Source organism: Pipistrellus kuhlii, unplaced genomic scaffold, assembly GCF_014108245.1.
Source record: "Pipistrellus kuhlii isolate mPipKuh1 unplaced genomic scaffold, mPipKuh1.p scaffold_m20_p_19, whole genome shotgun sequence".
In the NCBI taxonomy this organism is placed as follows: domain Eukaryota; kingdom Metazoa; phylum Chordata; class Mammalia; order Chiroptera; family Vespertilionidae; genus Pipistrellus; species Pipistrellus kuhlii.
This window is the reverse complement of record NW_023425504.1, coordinates 15,102,272-15,117,865: the sequence shown is the minus strand read 5'-3', so window position 1 is coordinate 15,117,865 and position 15,594 is coordinate 15,102,272. Positions and strand designations below refer to the sequence as shown.

General features: G+C 34.7%; 1 long non-coding RNA gene across 1 annotated transcript; it reads right to left on the bottom strand.

Annotated features, from left to right (window-relative positions):
- Positions 1-8,083: 8,083 nt before the first annotated feature.
- On the bottom strand, positions 8,084-12,517 carry LOC123652588. Its single transcript, XR_006742017.1, has 3 exons — positions 12,443-12,517; positions 8,998-9,000; positions 8,084-8,095 (listed from the first exon to the last, which is right to left on the bottom strand). It is a non-coding gene; the product is annotated as an uncharacterized LOC123652588 (long non-coding RNA).
- Positions 12,518-15,594: the final 3,077 nt, after the last annotated feature.

Here is a 15,594-nt window from a genome sequence, read left to right as displayed (position 1 = left end):
CAATTTAACTATTTAGTTGTACTCTATTAAAAACTGTTCTGGTGTTTCTCAGTGGTTGGAGTATCAGCCCATGCAACACAAGTTCCTGGGCTCAATTCTTGGTCAAGGGCACCTATCTGGGTTGCAGGTTCAATCCCTAGTGCAGGCCAGGGCATGTGCAAGAAGCAACCAATTGATGTCTCTCACATAGATCTCTCTCTCTTTCTCTCTTTATTTCATTTAAAGAAAATATCAACAGGAAAATATCTTTGGGTGAGGATTAACAACAACAAAAGAAAAAGTATTCTTAAGTATTCTGATAATATTTATGAAGTACTTACTATCCTATCCTATATAATAAAAGCCTAATATGCTACGTGTTGGGTCATCCAGTCATCAGTTCAGCCAATCAAAGCATAATACACTAATGATATTCTAAGGCCGCTCATTCACTCACTATGAGGCGCATTAAACACCAGGGGCAGACGCTCAGTACAGCAGCTGCCCTTTGGTGGTCAGTGCACTCCCACAGGGGAGCGATGCTCAGCCAGATGCCAAGCTCAGGGCTGGTGAGCACAGCTGTGGTGGCAGGAGCCTCTCTCACCTTCGTGGCAGCACTAAAGATGTCTGAATGTCACAGGGAGCTGGCCTAAGCCATCAGTTAGACATCCCCTTAAGGATCCCAGACTGCGACAGGGCAAAGACTGGGCTGAGAGACAGCCCCGAATGCAGAATTTTGTGCACTGGGCCTCTAATGTGCATTATTAGATACTAGGCTCCTTCTGAAGCAATATCCTTGTTCTTCAATTGCTATGAATTATTAGAGGAGATAAACGTATAAACAACTAACCACAGTAAACAATGTAAAAATATAAGTGATATATAAAGTCATAACTGGCATTACAGGAAAACAGAGAGATAACTATTTGTTAGGGGATTTTTTCCTGTGGGTTTCTATTGAATGTTGTCTGTTTCTCTAGTTACCAAATTATATTATACTGCTTTACACAGTATTTGACTAATAAATGTATGTTGCTTATTAACCATTTCATTGATTTCTTTATATATTTGTTTACTCATTACACTATGATCAAATTACATATGTAGCTAGAGTCTTGCATTGTGCCTAATAGCCCATAAACCTTCAATAAAAATAGTAAACATGTGAATGATTTTGAAGGTTAGATTTTTATCTGGATCTTGAAGAATCAATATTTTTTTACTTGTATAAGTAAGATATGGATTGATTTCTCAAAATTTTCAATCTCAATTACTTTGAATTTTCCAATAAAGATAAAATGGGTGAATTTGTAAATTCCTATGCTATTGTACTACTTTTTGTTAACATTTTTAGCCTATTTAGATATTCAAAGAGTAGCAAAAATGATCCCTTTAATAAACAGTCTAGAAGCTTTGTCAGGGGCAAAATATTCACAATATTTATGGTGTAGTGAGTAACAAAGTATGACTTTGGTTTCACAAGGGAAGAAACATAAGAATAGCAAGGGTATTAATAAATGTATGTCAAAATTGAATGAAACTTAAGCATTTCCATTTCAAGTCCTATAATTAATGTTAGTCATTTAAAATCTAAAATTTGTTGGCAAGACCTTCCTTGTCTTTGAAGCTTAATTTCCTGTTTTTACAAAGTAGTGGTATTTAACTTGTGATCACTAATGTTCTGTACAACTCTGACAGACTGTTATTTAACTTCAGTTTGTGACAGCATGGATGGACCTGGAGAACATTATGTTAAATGAAATAAGTCAGTCAGAGAAAGACAAGTACCACATTATTTTATTCATATGTTGAAGTTAATGAAAAACCTAAACTACCAAGCAAAATAGACACAAACTCATAGATATAGAGAGGACAGACAGCTCTAGTATGTGTGGGGGAGATGTTGGGAAGGAAGAGAGATGAAAAAGAAAAAAAAGAAAGAGTACTCATGGACATGGACAACAATGTGGTTATTGTGGTGAAGGGGATGGAAGAGGGCATAGAGGAGATAAACTGTGATGGGAAAAAAATAACATTTAAAAAAGATGTGCACGAGTAAAAAAGTGTACCATTTGTTTATGTGTTATCATTAAAACTTAGTATTTAATACACCTTTTTATTTTAAAGCACAATAATTGGATTAGAGCTAGATTAGGTTTTAATCCTGTGATATCTATGAATAAAGGTTTTGCTAAAGAGAAGTATCAACAAAGTTTGGGGGGAACTAAAACTATTTAGACTATTTAGAATCCCATTCTTTAAACACAAATACCCTTACATTCACAAATATATATGTGTTTCTTTGACAGGTAAACTCAGATATTTTTCAAGTTCCAACTTCAATGCTACTGTCTTCCTGTATAGTACAATAGTAGCCCTGTAAAGTGAAACTTATGTGTGACAAAGGAAATGTTCTATGTCTATACTATAAAATATAGTAGCCGTAAGCCACATGTGACTATTGAGTACTAGACATGAGGTTAGTGCAACTGAGGAATTTATTTTTTTTAAAGTTTTATTATTTTGAATGTTAATAAAAGCATGTGGCATAAGTTGGACAACTCAAATTTAGACAAAGACAAACATATTTACAATAAAATATTAACTATAAATCATTCTTAACTATTCATGACATCAGTTGGTAAAGTGTAAACTCAGTGTGAAATCCTTCCTACAATTGAAAATAATAAAATTGTGTTACCTTAAAATTATTTAGAATTTACAACTGTCAATATTTAATAATTGTTTCCTTCTAAATCAATGAAGTGATAATTCTTTACCCTATTTTACTTAACAGTTTAAATACATTATTATATCTTTTTTTAAATGTATTTATTTTTTTTAGAGATAGAGGAAGTGATACACATAGAGAGATAGAAACACCTATGAGAGAGAAACATAATTGATAGGCTGCTTCCTACAAGCCCTTTTCTAGGGATTAAGCCCACAACCCAAGCATGTAACTTGACCAGGAATTAAACCAGTGACCTCTTGGTTCCTGTGTCCATGCCCAACCACTGAGCAACACTGGCCGGGCAACACATTATTATATCTTATATTATATTAAATTTCATATGATAGTTACAATGATCTAGAAATATGGGCAAATAAAATGTTTTCTTGATTCTACCAATGAAGAAATTGAGAATTAGAAAAAGTTGTGTAGGACAAAAGGATTTCAATTTGCATAGTCAGCATCCCAATGCAGGGCCTCTAAGATTTAAAACACAGCATTTTTCTGTTATAATCTGTGTGTAAAGTAGTGACTGAGTTGGTAAAATTCTACTTGAAATTCATAAGAACATTTTTTAATCTTCACCCAAGGATATGCTTATTGATTTTAGAGAGAGGGGAAGAAAAAGAGAGAGAGAGAAACATAGATGTGAGAGAGAACATGATATTTGGATGGCAAATGGATGCTTGCCACACTAATCAGTAATTCAAAATCCATTTCCTCTGAAAGAGAAAGAAGAGAGGGGAGAGGAGAGAGGGAGAGGGGAGAGGGGAGAGGGGAGAGGGAGAGGGGAGAGGGGAGAGGGGAGAGGGGAGAGGGAGAGGGGAGAGGGGAGAGGGGAGAGGGGAGAGGGGAGAGGGAGGAGAGGAGAGAGAGGAGAGAGAGAGAGAGAGAGAGAGAGAGAGAGAGAGAGAGAGAGAGAGAGAGAGAGAGAGAGAGAGATTTTAAACCATTTTAGCAAATATTATTTTCTGAGTAATAAATTACATTATTTAAATAGAGCAAGATACTACACTAATACCCTTGCATTATTTGACTTTGGCATTACTGTATCTTTCACATATAATTTTAGATTGGCAGTAAGAATACTACAGGAAATATTTATGTTTTGCAGTTGAGATTTCACAAGCTTCTAGATAGGATTTAACACCAAGTAATGTTGCCTGGTATGTTAATTTGATTGGTAGGGTGTTGTGGAGAGTAGAGAAATAATATAGTAATGAGTGGCTCAGAAGTATGTGTTTGATCATTTTGAATTCAATGTGGATGACACATTAGAGAAGCCTAATTTTGTTTTAGTCATACAAATGCCACTTTCACTGACAGTTATAAAGCTTTGCATTATTATTCACCTGTGCAGTGTTCCCTGAGGAAACTGCTTTCCCAAGATGTTGTGCCTAGGCCTCCCTTGATACACCAAAGTGACAAATGTGTCTTTGTACCCACCTTCTACTCCTGGAAGGATTTTTGAAGGTGATGTTTGACTCTCACTCCCTTTTAATGCAGAAATAGCATTTGAAAGCAATGGACATTTTGGAAAAGTATAGTTATCTAGAGTGACTGGCCAAAAATTCTAGAAAGACTTGCAGACAAATTTCTAGAAAACTGTGGAGGCATAATTTTCAAGGTAGATTCATTAATTAGAATTCCAAAATTCCTGTTTAGAAGTACACATATTAAACAAATATTTTCTAAAATATTGGACAAGGCATGATTAAAACCAAGGTTGTAATAAAATAATCCCAGCCTAAGTCACTGGCATTAACTTGTAACTATTCTTTCTCTACTTTTGGCTGAAATCCTTGATAACTGCCACAAATGTATAATCTACATGTTCAATATCTTCTTAGAATGATAAGGGATGTATGACATTTTTTATGTAAAATAGATATTCTAATACATTTTTACATGCTTGCTATACACATTGTAAGTTTTAATTAGTGGCCATTATTAAGAATAGTTCTACAGAAGTAGGTCTCAGGAAGAGAACTTCAGTAGGGAAAATATGCTGCTATATAATATATAAACCAGGAAATTGACTTAATATACAATTTTTGGAGGCATGCTTTGCCAAATGTTCAGGTACTTTTGACATATGCTTCATTGAAACAGTTCCCCAGAATTGCATTTATTGTCATTTGTAGGCCAACAGATTTACTCTGTTAATTTTTATAATGGCTGGTGGAATCATTGTTTGAGTTACAATTCTACCCTTCCTCTTATCTTCAGCCCAGATAATTGTTCTCATTTCTAAACTCTGGGAGCATTTAAAAAATGTTGGAAAACAAGCCCCACTAAACCATACAGAAAATTTAATTCTCCTGTTGTCTCATGTAAATTTGGTACAAGACTGGATACTTGTCAATCTTGTGTGTTCTGTTCATTGTGACTCTTGTTACTATTTTAATGTTTATATTTCCTTTTTTTATTACAACATAGTGCAGTGTAGAATCAATCAAGTCCACGTTCTACTTACTGCTTCATATATCTTAGTAGCTGCATGACTTGGCAAGTGTACCATTTTATTTGGACCTCAGTTTCCTCATCTATAAAATGGGGAGAGTAATAATATCTATGTAATAGAATGTTTGAAACATGAACATGAATTTCTTTGCACAGTTCCTGGCATTGGATAAATGGTAGCAATTATTACTCATTGGGAAATTAATGATAATAATATGTTGTGATTTATTTTTATATGATATTTCAAGAAGTGCTCCTTGTCACTCAATCGGCTTTCTGTGGGTACTCATAAAATGTAAAACATTTTTGTTATATGTCACAGAAATAGAGAAAGATGAGTAAAACATGGATTCTTTCCTCAAAGTGTAAACTAGTGTTTACTCTGGTGAATTTAAATAAAAATTCCAGACATTTTCTACAATTCTTTGACTAAAACACACATGATAATAGTCTAGAAGATAAAGGCATGCTATGCATTTAAAAAGAGAAAGAGAAAATATCTTATAGGCTAGTTTGCTTTATATTTGCTTATGTGTAATTTTCCACATGCAGAAGTTTGGAAACCCAAATTAAATTATCATATCTGTCACTCATTTGATGTAGTGACCTTACACAAGATATTGACTCTCTCTAGCATCAATTTCACAATTTATAAAACAGTAGTATTGGATTAGATAGCATTGGAGATATTATCCTTCTTCAAGATGAATTTCAAGCAAATTCCACCTCAAAAAGCACAATAGTCTTCGATTAAAAAAGATGTCTTTTTTTTAAAAAAGTAACACTTCCATTGAAAGCACTGCTTTTATTGCCAACCAATAGAAAAAGTATGAGGGTGTGGATGTGTGTGTTTGTGGGTGTGTACTGTATTATAAATTCCTGCAAATGGAAGCACCAATTCAATCAGTCAAAACCTTTTCAACACAATCCCTATGGAGAATTGTTCAAAAATGTTCCATTAAGAATCATTTTGTTTTCTTCAAATGCCCTGAAGTCATAAAATGTCTTTAATCATAGTTGCTTCCAACCATCCTTCACAACAGCCCAAGTTTCAGCAGCTTGTGATGCATTTTGTTATATCAAAGTGTTATCAGAGAAAAATGTGCCTCTTCTTTCCCACTTGCTAGTGGGAGTGGGGTTCTTGGGGTACTGCTGGGATAAGTATTTCCAGAGGCCCCCATGAGAGTATGTGACATAGTAAAAAGTTTTATTTTTGTGGAATGGTTTTACAAGGTCCCATTTCCTTTAGTTCAGTCCTAGAAGTGTAGCTGGAGTTTCAGTAGAGTTAAAATCAGAACCAGTGTTAAGTTTTCTTTCCATGTTGGAGATGGGTTCAGTACTGCATCATGCTAGCTGCAGTCCATTAGTCCTTTATGTTTGGTGATCCCTAATGGCCATGGGCCACATGGGAAGCCAAGCATGCCAAGGACCCAAGAAAAGCCAAGACAATAAGAGAGTGAGCTTCTTTGTTCAGGGGGTTATATATTCCAAATTCCTCTGAGCTTGCAATGGCCACGTCCATTCTGACCAACCATCTCTGTCCCCAGGTATGATTGAGAGACAAGAATCTTCCATATGTGTTTTCTTTACCCAGTGTTTTGCAGGGAGCATGTCTATAATGTCTGGCCTTCTCTTTGCTCCTTTCTACTATTAATAACTAATTACTATGGTATCAAAAGGGCTTCCCAAATTTCATTTGCATTCTTATTTTAACCTGTTCTGTCTACCATTTGATTGAAGGTATCTTCAGCCTCTATAAAGATTTCATGTTAACAACCAGCTTGGTTATTTTTTTCCTTTGAGACATTTCTGTCATTATTACTTTAAACATATCTTATCAAAATTTTTGGCCAGAATCCATATTAAAATTACTAAGGCTGCAGTAAACAATGCACGTGGCAGAGCCCACTCAACTCAGGATAGTGAGACAGAAAATATTTGGAAGTATGTTGTTTTTAACACTTAATGGCCAGTAGAATGCAGACAGTATAGTTGACTAGACAGGGCTCATTCTTGAGTGTGTATGAGAGCCCTCAGAGAACTAAAGGAAGAGAGCAGGGAGGCACATAGATACAGAAATTATCTGTAATAGATCTTATAGGACTTTAAACTTTGATGTGACCTGAACCTTAACTTCAGTCCTGTGGCATTTTCTTTTCATTCAATCCCTACATCTTCATATCAGCTTTGCATGGTTTGAAAATACCATTTCATCCTTAACAGCTTTCTATTTCCTCCCAGGGGTCCTCAAACTTTTTAAAGTGGGGGCCAGATCACGGTCCCTCAGAGAGCTGGAGGGCCGGACTATATGAACTACTAATTCCTACTGTAACACCTCGGCTGCGCTCACTGCCCAAAAAACCTGGCGGGCCGGATCAGACTCCTCTGCGGGCCGCATGTGGCCCGTGGGCCGTAGTTTGAAGACGCCTGTCCAGATTGCTGTCTATTGAGCCTTCTCCAATTTCAAATATTTTTTAACTTTTACCTTACAGAGGCTTGTCTTGACTATTGTATTTAAAATATAAAAATATTAAAATATCAGCACTCCTTTCTGTACTGCTTTATTTTTCTTCATACTATTTAATATTCAACATGCTTTAATTCATTAATTTACTTATTATATGTTTCTCCCAGTGAAAGCAAAGGTTTTGTTGTTCTTGTTGTTAGATTTGTTGACAGCTGTGTCCCATGTCCTGGATCAGTGCCCATATGAGTGAATTAATATGTCATACACACATACAAACATACACATTAACAAAAACTAGTTCAGAAAAATATGACATTATAATCAATCAACAGTACATGTGTTATACTTAAAAAATGCCAGTGTGTTAAATGAAAAGGTTATGGTTGGTTAAATCAGTAAGCATCTCTAGAACTGCCTGAGCTCCTATCACATATAAGGTTCTGTTTTAACTGCTATATGTCATGAGATTCTCAAGATGGATATTAAAGGGACAAAAAGAAACATTCTCTAAATTTATTCTCTTTATATTAATCTGGTTGGGGAAAGCAGTGCACACAGATTACCATATAAGAAAGCTCTTTTGGTACCACTTTTCCTTCAAAGACAACTCTAATATACAATATACTGCCAGTGATTATCACTGATTCTCTGATTTCCTTTCTTTCCCCTTAATCTCTCCTCTCCCTTCCTTGTCTACATAATCTTTTGCCTTAGTATGGCCCACTGAGTACCTGGCTTAACAGATCATTGGTACCAGAGGACAAAAATATTAATAACATAAAAATGCTTGCAGTATTGCATAGTAACATCTGCATCACTGCATCAAAGCTCTACATATAAAATACTACTTTTTGTTCTAGAAAAAACATGACAACTCTTTACTATTGTAACAAAAAAGCAGGGTTCTACCTGAGAATAGTATTAGGAATTGTATTATTACTTAATAGTATAGAAGTCTCCAAATTTCTAAGGAAGGAATAAAGGACACTCTTTTTTGTGTTCACTGTGCTGGATGTTTTTTATTAGCTATATATTATCTTTTACTTATTGTAGTTTGTTGTTTTAATTACTATAGGCTAGAAACACATCTGTTGTCCTGCCACATTGTTTGCCATTCATCTGTTCCTTACATACTGATAAGACCTCTGCAGATTTTGAGAAATTATATTCCGTCCTTCAGCAACATTCTCCTTACAATTTAAAAGCTTTCTCGCTCCACCTCTTCTTGCCAACAATCAATTATGTGCACACTGAAAAGCCAGGAGGCTATCATTTATATTTTTGAACTGTCTTGAAGGGAGCCAACATGGTCTTTGGCAGAAGTATAATAAAAGTAAATTGAAGATCCATTGACTTTCTGAAATTACATGGGTTATTTTTAGTTAGTTGGTTTAGAAAGATATCTTAACAGCTGAAATTAGTCATTTGAATAATTACTGATGCAAAATTAAATGTGAACCTAAAATTGAAAATATATTAAAGAAAATATTATAACGGTGGTAACATCATTATTCATCTTTAAGTACAGATTTGATTTTATACCATGTATATATAAAGAGACAGTGAACTATGAATTCTTTACTTGGCTTAATGTGAAATGATAATTGCAATAAGCAGCATCTTTAGTTTTGAAAAATTGAAAATTTTTTTCTGTCAATAAATGAATGTTAAGTTCATGTGTATAAATCTTTTCCCCGTAGCATGACATTTTTTAAAAATTTAATAAATCTTTATTGTTCAGATTATTACAATTATTTCTCCATCCCTCCCCATAGCTCTCCTCCCCCCAGTTCCCACCCCATTTTGTGAAATCATTCAGAATAGTTTGTCTTCTATTATCAACTTCATCACAGTCGTATTAAAATCTGGCTTGCCAAGGCAAATGCATTTTCAATGCACAAATATGTCCTCACCTGATACATGTTCTGATTATATCATTTTACTGTGCACTTAAACTCTCCCAGAATATTTAAGTGAGCCTGCAGAGTTGGATCAGGTTTTGATTTCTCTATAAAAATTCATTTCTCTTGCTTTCTATCCAGAATTTAGGCTAACACATTATGTTATTTTCTTGTCAAAAGTGCCAAAAATGGGTTTTAGCATAAAATGTCTTCATGCGGAATATTTGCAGTCATTTTTAGACTCATATTTTGTACATGTTTAAATGGAGAAATAAAAGTGTTCTGTATGTACGTTAGCCGATTTAGATTTGAAGTGCTCATTTTTGAGAATAATGTTTGCTGTTGTCTTGAAAATATTCTGCTCTTCAATAGTTTTCAAATATTTCTCAAAGAATAGCAGAATAAAGACACATTTCTCCCCATGTTCCTTGACATGTGTGACAGAACAAGTTTTTTTTTTTAGTTGTTTTTCTTTTTAGTAAATGTACAATCCATTTGTGTCTAAACCTTTATCTCTAGTGACATGGGAAAAATATGTTGCCTTGTGTGTATTTTTTTTTCCTTTCAGTCAAGAGTAGTGATTATTGGTTCAATTAATTTCCTTTCAAATACTATTAATCTACACAAGAAAGAAGGGAGTGTAGATAGATTATGAAGTTATATTCGTATAATTGGTTATTCACTCATAAAATTCTGTAGGGACAATGATCTACTGTTACTTCAAATATAGAGCAATGAATAGCTCCAAATACATATATCATCAGAAGTAATGTTTGGATGGAAACTTTTGAGGACTATAATAATAAAAAACATTACTTCTCTTTAACAAAGAACCACTTAACATCTTTTGTGTATAATCATATTTGCAGGAGCAGAAACTAAGTATGATTATCAGCGTATATGTACATGGATAATCAAGACCTGCATTGTATATAATTGACCTAGCCTGAATAAAATTGCAAATTATTCCCCATGGTTGCTGCCTTTTTCTATACCATATATGTCTCTGTTACCATTGTCTTTATATAATTTCTTTTATTCAGTCTTTTTCACTGTGCTTTAAACGTGTTAATTGTTTTCTTCTTCAACTAACATATTTTCCAGAGTCACTGAACCAAATGGGAGATCTCTGAAATAATAGTTCAATGCTTATCACACTGAGAAAGCATGATGACTAATTAAATAACTAATTAAATTTCCTCAATAATGTGTATTAGGGTCTGCTCTACAACTTACAGCAAAGTTTTTAACCTGAATGAAATACTGTTGTTTGGGGTCTTGAGGTTATAGATTTCCATAATGTCAGATAATTTGCATGAAATCAGGCAAATGAACAAAGTTTCTGTCTTTACAGTAATTTTTAACTAATGTTGGACTCTGAACCTCATTTGCAGAATTAAGAGCAATTTTGCTTATAACACTAATGTAGATGCTGTTTTACTAGTGAACTTTAGCACAAACTAATTATGCCCACAGCTCATGTTTAATACAGATTAACACATACTTTTTGTGTTTTGGTTAATATATACTTTATTTCTCTGAAAATTGATAAATTTAATGTGACACAAATAGAGGATGGAATCTGTCTTAGGGAGAGGTAAATTACTTTTACAGAACGGCTATTTTTAGCATAAGCTTTAAAAGTCATAGGTGCATTTTCTCTGTCTCTGGAGCTGTTTATGTTCATCAGTTTATGTGCTCAAACCTCAGAGAGAAGGTAAGGGAGGGTGGGGGTAAGGGGGAGAGATCAACCAAAGGACTTTCATGCATGCATATAAGCCTAACCAATAGACACAGACACCAGAGGGGTGAGAACATGAGTCGGGGAGATGGGAGGGTAATGGGGGGGATAAAGATACATTTGTAATACCTAAATCAATAAAGAAATTTTTAAAAAATTGAAAAAAAGAAATTTGAAAAAAAGAAATTTGAAAAAAAATAAAATAAGCATTCCTACCCTATACCTATTCATGGAATGAGTGTGGACATAAAGTGACATGAGCCAGTATTGGGGTTATATGGATTCGGGGTCTTTGGAATCTTGATAAATAAACTTCAGACACTTGAGAGTGTAAGAGTGCTGTCAAAATAATGCTGAAAGTAGAATGAAGTTGTTTTCTTCTATTCCTGTTTTGGCCAAGACTTGGCCTAGATTTTATTTCATTCCAGAAAAAAAAGATGTTGCTTTTTTCTGTGTTGGTCATAAAAATTTATCTTAGCTCCATGCTGGTCAAAATGTAGTCAATGGACCAGCAGCATTGGTATCATCTGGGAACTTGCTATAAATACAGAGCATCATAACCCTCACCTCAGATCTACTTACTGAATGAAAGCCTGCATTTTACAATATATTCAAGTGATTTCTGTGTACATCTAGCAAGAACTTATATAACTCAACACCAGAAAAACAAACAATCTCATTAAAAATGGGCAAAGGTCCTGAATAGACACTTCTCCAAAGAGGACATACATAGAGATTGGGCCTAAACCAGCAGTCAGACCTTCTCTGAGGGGTCCCAGATTAGAGAAATTGCAGGCTGAGCTGATAGACACCCCCACCCCAGCGTGCAAATTTCATGCACAGGGCCTCTAGTTGTTAAATAATTACCTGGAAGGAGTATATCATTATGAATGGTAAGTGGTTCTGAGTGGGCATTTTTCTCTTTAATAAAAATGCTTGGAAACCATTCTTCCGGGGGGCAATGTATGCATTTAAGTTTTGAGCTGTGTGCAGTTCATATTTGTGCATGGATCATAAATGGTGAATAAAACTTCATCGTATTAAATATAGATAATATCTGGATTTTACGGTTTATATTCTTCATAGAAATGGTCTTTATACTCATTTCTTATTACTTTTATTAATTTTTATTAAATAGTTTTTATATACTAATTTACTTTTTATTGTTTAAAATATTACAAATAGTAGTACATATGTTGCCTTTTGTTTCCCCTTGACCTTCACCCAGCTTCCCCCGCTCTCTGACACATGCCCTCACTTCCCCCCCTTATTGCTTGCATCCATTGGTTATGCTTATATGCATAAATACAAGTCCTTTGGTTGATCTCTTACCTTACCTCCCCCCACACTGCCACCAGCCTTTCTGCTGAAATTTGACAGTCTGTTTGATGCATCTCTACCTCTGTATCTATCTTTTTGTTCATCATGTTATAATGTTCTTTATTATCCATAAATAAGTGAGATCATGTGGTATTTTTCTTTCACTGACTGGCTTATTTCACTTAGCATAATGCTCTCCAGTCACATCAATGCTGCTGCAAATGGTAAGAATTCCTTTTTCTATAGCATTGTAGTATTCCATTGTGTAGATATATCACTATTTCCTAATGCATTCATCTGATGAGCATTTAGGCTGTTTCCAAATCTTAGCTATTGTAAATTGTGCTGCTATGAACATAGGAGTGCATATATCCTTTCTGATTGGCATTTCTTGTTTCTTGGGATATATTCCTAGAAGTGGTATTACTGGGTCAAATGGCAGTTCCATTATTAAATTTTTGAGGAAACTCCATACTGTTTTCCACAATGGCTGCACCAGTCTGCATTCCCACCAGCAGTGAAGGAGGGGTCCTTTTTCTCCACATCCTCTCCAGCACTTGTCTTTTGTTGATTTGTTAATTATAGCTATTCTGATAGGTGTGAGGTGGTACATCATTTTTTTTTTTTGATTTGCATCTCTGGGATGATTAGTGACTTTGAGCATGTTTTCATATGTCTCTTGGCTTTCTGAATGTCCTCTTTCAAAAAGTGTTTATTTACATCCTTTTCCCATTTTTTTTTTATTGGATTTTTTGTCTTCCTTTTGTTAAGTTGTATGGGTTCCTTGTAAATGTTGGAGATTAAAACCTTATTGGAGATAACATTGACAAATATGTTCTCCCATGCAGTGGGCTTTCTTATTGTTTTGTTGCTGATTTCTTTTGTTGTGCAGAAGATTTTATTTTGATGTAGTCCTATTTATTTTATCTTTTGTTTCAATTGCCCTATGAGTTGTATAAGTAAAGATATTACTTTGACAAATGTCTTCTATTTTGTTGCTTATGTTTTTTTCTAAGATTTTTTATGGTTTCCCATCTTTCGTTTAAGTCCTTTATCTATTTTGAGTTTATTTTTGTGTATAGTATAAGTTGGTGGTCCGGTTTCATTTTCTTTGCAATTATCTGTCCAGTTTTTCCAACACCATTTATTGAAGAGACTGTCTTGACTCCATTGCATGTTCTTGCTTTCTTTGTCAAATATTAATTGAGCATACTGGCTTATGTCCATCTGTGTTCCCTGTTCTATTCCACTGGTCTATATGTCTGTTCTTGTGCCAGTAACAGGCAGTTTTGAGAACAGTGGCTTTGTAGTGTAGCTTTATATCTAGCATTATGATCCATCAAATATTGTTTTTCTTCTTTAAGATTGTTGCAGGCATTTGGGGTCTTTTTTTTTTTTTTCCCGATGAATTTTTGGATAATTTGTTCTAGGTCTTTTAATGGGGATTGCATTGAATTTATAGATTGCTTTGGGTAGTGTGGACATATTAATGATGTTGATTCTACCTATCCATAAACATAGTATGTTCTTCCATTTGTTCATGTCCTCCTCTATCTCTTTTTTCAGCATCCTGAAATTTTCCGAGTACAGGTCCTTTGTCTCCTTTGTTAAATTTATTCCTAGTTATCTTAATTTTTATTGAAATGGTAAATGGGGTTGCTTTTTATATTTTTCTTTCTGGGAGCTCATTATCTGTGTATAGAAAAGTCATAGAATTCTGGGTGTTCATTTTGTATCCTGTTACATTGCCAAATTTATTTATCAAGTCTTGTAGTTTTTGAATGGAGTCTTTGTGTGTGTGTGCGTGTGTGTGTGTGTGTGTGTGTGTGTGTGTGTGTGTGCTTTATGTATAATACCATGTCATCTGTGAATAAGGACAATTTTACTTCTTCTTTTCCAATTTTGATGCCTTTTATTCTTTTTGTCCGATCACAATGGCTAGTACTTCCATTACTATGTCAAACAGGAGTGATGAGAGTGGGCATCCCTGTCTTGCTCCTCTTCTTAGATGAAATGGTTTTAGTTTTTGCTCATTGAGTATGATGTTAGCTGTGGGTTTTTCATATATGGCTTTATTATGTTGAGGTATGATCCTTCTATTCCCACCTTGCTAAGAGTTTTTATCAAGAAAGTGTTGGATTTTATCAAATGCTTTTTCTGCATCTATGCATATGATTATATGGCTTTTATCTCTCAGTTTATTTTTTTAAAATATATTTTATTGATTTTTTTACAGAGCAGAAGGGAGAGGGACAGAGAGCTAGAAACGTTGATGAGAGAGATCATTGATGAGAGAGGAACATTGACCAGCTGCCTCCTGCACACCCCCTACCGGGGATGTGCCCACAACCAAGGTATTATAGATGCCCTGGATCAAAATCGAACCTGGGACCCTTCAGTCTGCAGACCGATGCTCTATCCACTGAACCAAACCAGTTTGACTCTCAGTTTCTTTATGTGGTGTATCATATTTATTTATTTGTTGATGTTATATCATCCTTGCACCCCCAGGATAAATCCCACTTGGTCATGGTGTATGATCTTTCTAATGTAATGCTGGATTCCATTTTAAAATTTTGTTGAGGATTTAGGCATCCATGTTCATGAGCAATATTGACCTGTAATTCTCTTTCTTTGTATTGTTATTTCCTGGTTTTGGAATTAGGTTAATGCTGGCTTCAAGAAGAAGCGTGGAGGTGCTCCTTACTCTTGGATTTTTTAAATAGTCTGAGGAAGATACGTTTTATTTCTTTTTTGAATATTTGATAAAACTCCCCTGTGAAGCTGTCTAGTCCAAGAATTTTGTTTGTTGGAAGTTTTTAAAAATATATGTTTTATTGATTTTTTACAGAGAGGAAGAGAGGGGGATAGAGAGTTAGAAACATCAATGAGAGAGAATCATTGATCAGCTGCATCTTGCACTCCCCCTACTGGGGTTTTCCCCTCAACCAAGGTACATGCCCTTGACCAGAATCGAACCCGGGACCTT